The 5,000-nt window shown below is 35.0% G+C and overlaps 1 protein-coding gene across 2 annotated transcripts in view; it reads right to left on the bottom strand.

The window, feature by feature from the left end:
• Positions 1-5,000, bottom strand: part of LOC119570371 (cysteine--tRNA ligase, mitochondrial-like) — a 23,219-nt gene that overhangs the window by 17,719 nt on the left and 500 nt on the right. Inside the window, exon 1 of one of the 2 annotated variants that reach the window (XM_037918135.1) lies at positions 559-675. The exons of the other annotated variant lie outside the window; for it this stretch is intronic. The gene's annotated coding sequence lies outside the window, so the exon portion shown is untranslated. Of the gene's footprint in view, positions 1-558; positions 676-5,000 lie in introns of those variants that run through there. 2 annotated transcript variants of the gene reach the window in all.

Here is a 5,000-nt window from a genome sequence, read left to right as displayed (position 1 = left end):
ACCAAAAGAATGGCTGCAGTATATCATCGTTTCTACTCAAAAATTTGTTCAAACTGTAATGAGCTGCATTTTCCCCTTAACCCTTTGCACATGGATTGTATAAAATCATGCTGCGTCACAGATGGTACCTCTTAATGACATACTCTATACCATAAGCTCATCTTTCTCTGATAGCTGCAAAATCACTTGTTTGGTCACATCAGGATAAAGCACTAAGAGTGAAGGGATATATTGATTTTTGTTTTTAAACTTGTGGTTATAAGCTACAGCTAAAAGTTATACCGATTGTGCCAAGCAAAAACAGGGAAAATGCTAATGCAGGCCAACAACCCCTCATTACTGGCCACTAGAGCAATTTACCTTATACCTACTGATTAGGTTAAAAATGAGCATAGTAAATACACTTTAAGAAATTATTATATAAAATTTCAAAAAATATTGTAAATGACTCAAAAATACTGACTGTACTTCATACAGTAAGATTGCAGAGACATTCTGTCAAAAGCAGGAAAATATATGCAACACTGATAAGCAACACATAGAGGAACACACACTTACCAAGAAAAAGAAAAAATTCCAAATTCTAATGCACCACAACAATTCACCATCACTATTTCAACCCACATTATGAAATATATAATATACATAATGATAATACAAAAAAATTGTACCCAGATAGTCATTACTTATCTTATCATTACTTGTGCAATCGTGTCTCGGCTCCCTTATAGGAGGAAACTCCTTTTAGATCTTAAAAAGCTTGTTCATGTAAGAGAAAATATAAAAATCTCTTCTGTGTAAAATATTTTTAAAAAATCAAGCGATATTTTTCTCTGAACCCCTCATTTATGGGTCTTATAATATTTTGTGCACATTCACCACTTTCTACTTTACTCATGCTCATCCAAACTCAAATGATGTCTATAAACTATGAACAAACAGTGCCAGTCTTTTTTAATCAGTACCAGCTTTGTCTATGGAGCAAAACACAATTTCTTAAAATACAGATTTTAAAACAATACTTACTTTTATGTGCTAGGTGTTAAACTGTTTTATCTATACTAAAAGAACTTTCATTTCATGGCACACATTTTACCATATCGAGTGACCTTGTATTCATTTGCAAGAACACATCTCAAGAAACAAGAAGTAAAGATTAGAGAGGATATAAAAATATTCTAGGTATATGTAAAACCTCAACAAGGCCCGAACTGGCAGATTTTTGAATTAATGAAGCTTTTGGTTAAAAAAAGTAAAACTGATGTATGTACTGCCCATGCCTTGTTATTGGGAGTATCATTATGTAAAAAATAACAAAAGCACAATAGCTTCATTAATCACTACAAGTTTGCAGTAGCAGAATTATACTATACATGAAAGTTTGATACCAAACTAGTGAGATTCAATTCATAATTTATAATAATTACTATATTTGCTGCCATATGAGACACATTATTTTACAGATGAAAGTAACCTGAGTTCAACATGCCTCGACGAGGCTGAATACTGAATATTTACATATAGTTAGTTGGTGAAGAGCTGCTATGAGCTATAGCCTACTGATCATAGATAATCAGTTCATATTCCAAAGTTATAGTAACACAATACAATAGCAAAGTGAAATTAAATTAGTTATAGAAGAGTTATTGAAGACTTAAAATTATAGCTGTTGAGCAAGGAAGCTCAGAATATTATAGTGTACTGCAGACATCTCACTTCCCAGGTAACTATAATCAACATATGCAAGTGTATTTTCATGTATCATTTACTTCTAATTAAGTTTAACACACAATTTCTCAGAAATGCTCCAGAAATAATAAATGAATTTCAAACAATATTTGGATCACCACTGGGCAGACAAAAATCACAAGAGATACACAGCATCACTGAATTTTAAGGTGTCTTATTGCAAAATAGAAGAGATCAATCTGCAATCAAATCTATTCAATCTTTTGTTTTTGTGGGTGATGGTACATTCTACCAACAATCTGAGCAGTTGTTGTAAACAGCATTCAGTTTTGATATAAAAGGGACTGCATATATCATACATATATTATATTTGGCTATACAAACTATAACATTCCCCAAGTAAATGCTGGAATATTAAAAAAAATAAAAAAAAAAAAAAAAAATTGTACAATCAAATATGCTAGGAAACAAAAAAATTGAATGTTCTTGTAAAATAGGGATGATCCTCAGCATTTTTTTTCTTTTTTTTCTTTATCTACCTTCTTTTCAAACATCTTTACAGGTTTTAAACTCCTTCACATATCTATAGTCTAAATCAAGGAACTACAGAGAAGGGGAAATAAAACAAAAACATAATTCCATACTAATCAGATATAACAACAGCATAAGTGAAGTGGAATAGTTGTAATCTTTGAGCAACATCCTTAGTGCTTCCTAATTTATTGGTTTCAACTGAACCATATATTTGGCAATACCATTAATTGATTATTTTGAAGGATAAAGTCCTTCTGCAAGTGTATACTGAGGGGAGTTTGTCACCTTCAGAGGCACTTTTTGAGGTTTTTCTTCCTTTAATAGCACTAATAGCAGACATTCCAACACAATAGTATTACAGAATTATTCTTATTCACAAGCTAAGTGAACCTAAGAAAAGATCATTATCCCTAAAACCAACAAAATCATTTGTGATGGACTGTTTATATGTAATCATGCAACAGCTGGGATGGTATGATGCATACTAAGGAAAATAATAGAGTATTAAAACCAATAAAACATACAGACAACAGAATAATCATTTCCAACCTGGCTGCTCCATAATGATGTTGACTGCAATCTCAATTTCAAGAGTTTCACTTGGTCAAGTAAGGCTCTTACAAAATATTTATTGTGGGGAATGGCACTTTCATTCAGTAACTTTTTGTTTTACACAGCCATCCAACCTTATAATTATTACTCCTCCTTTCAGTTATCCACACTGTAATATGTATGAATCTCTTGTCATTTTCCATTGCAAATGATATAAATGAAAATGGAAAATGACAAGAGATTCATACATATTACAGTGTGGATAACTGAAAGGAGGAGTAATAATTAGGTTGATGGCTGTGTAACAAAAGTTATGAATGAAAGTGCCATTCCCACAATAAATATTTTGTAAGAGCCTTACTTGAATGAAACTCTTTAAATGAGATTGCATCAACATCTATGAGCAGTCAAGTTGGAAATGATTTATTCTGTGCTGTATGTTTATTGGTTTAATACTCTATATTTCCTAGTATGATCATACCATCCCAGCTGTTGTATGATTACATATAAACAGTCCATCACAAATGATTTTGTTACACTCATATTCAGAGACACTTCAGCCAACTTAAACAGAGAACTGGACCAGCACCTCACACACATCAGCCAATCACCACTGATTGCGGGTAGAGACAGTTTGATGGTGACTGGCTGACAAGAGCGAGATGCCAATCTGGCTCTCAGTTTAACCCATTGCCGACGGGTGGCATGTACGCACATGCCATGGCATGGCGGGACCATCTGCCGGGGGCACGTACGCACATGCTATAGAGTATGTATGGACATGCCATGAGTTTTTTTTGTTACAATCATGGCAAAATATTATTTTTCTGCCAGTGAAAGTGTGATTAAGTCGGTTTTAACACTTTCTCATTTTTACCATGCAACAAACAGAAAAAAAAAAAATGCAACAAACCGACAATTTCAACTCCATGATGCCGCACACTGCTTATTCTATTCAGACAACAGACCGAATAATGATCAATTATGGAGTCTATATAACAACAAAAATACCCTTCAGTCTGATTTATCAGGAAGTTTGGCAAGTAGAGACTTTGAAAAATAATGAAAACTGAAAATACAACATATCTTCTTAGTATTACGAAGAAACGGCATGGGATGCTGGTATTTGGCATGAGTGGTCGCGCATGCTAGGGCGACGATATAAGCCCCCGGCAGCAAGGCCCGGGCCACTATGAATACTACCTGTCGGAAAAGGGTTAAGCTGTCTGAAATGTATATAAATATGAGCATAAGTCTCTATCACTCCAGCCACTCCTGGGAAAGCCATAGTGCCATATAAACCAAAAACCTTTCTAACCCTGCAGCTTCACCCCCAGACCCCCATCCAATCATTCTTATACATTAACCCCATAGATTCAGTTGCATCACGGCAATCACATGACCAAAAATCCAGGCGTTAGGCTTACGTGAGCAGCCACTCTGCCAGGTGCACTGCTTGTAGGCCGGGAACGTGAACACATGAGTGCGGTGACAAGATTCTATGCCTCTTATTTGCAGTGTTATTTCCTCTTTTGATACACAAGTGTTTTTAGTTTTTTTGCCATTATTCAATGTCCAAATTTGCCATTTGATTTGCATTATCCAGATGGTAATAGAGTCCATATCATCTCGCTATATAGTCTGAGTGCAAGAAAAAGAAAAAAAAATTATATATATTTTTTGTAATGTTCAATTTACTGTAATACAATTTATTGCTTCACCACTCACAGCACCAGGAATACAATGCTGAGCATGGAAATGGCATCCTCCAAGAAGCCAGCACTCTTCCAGTCATGGCTCATGAAGATATTCCACACTTGTTTACTGATGGGGATAATGGAAAATTGCCAAATGAGTTTAAACAACCTCCTAAGGGGTTTGTGCAATCATGGTGAGTCTTTTTTGTCACCCCAGCCTTCAACCGAAATAATCACGATAGCATGTTGACATCACCCACCCGTTGAGCCAGATTTTTTCATGATATGATGATCCTGTCATCCAGATTGAAGGGGTTAAGATCACTTGACCTTGCTCTATCTTGCCTTTTGGAAGTTATAGATACATTATATAGGTCTACTCTTCTTGCTTGATATTCCCATAATTTATCATCTTCCATAGCATATCTGTCAACCCTGCAAATTTCCCTGGAGTGCTATGTGCCTTCCTCAGCACAGGGGTAATATCGTCATTAAAGATGATTAGACCACACCAAAAGCAATACAGTC

This window comes from Penaeus monodon, chromosome 4, assembly GCF_015228065.2.
Source record: "Penaeus monodon isolate SGIC_2016 chromosome 4, NSTDA_Pmon_1, whole genome shotgun sequence".
Taxonomy (NCBI): domain Eukaryota; kingdom Metazoa; phylum Arthropoda; class Malacostraca; order Decapoda; family Penaeidae; genus Penaeus; species Penaeus monodon.
The sequence above is the reverse complement of the archived record's forward strand: the minus strand, read 5'-3'. Positions and strand labels throughout refer to the sequence as shown.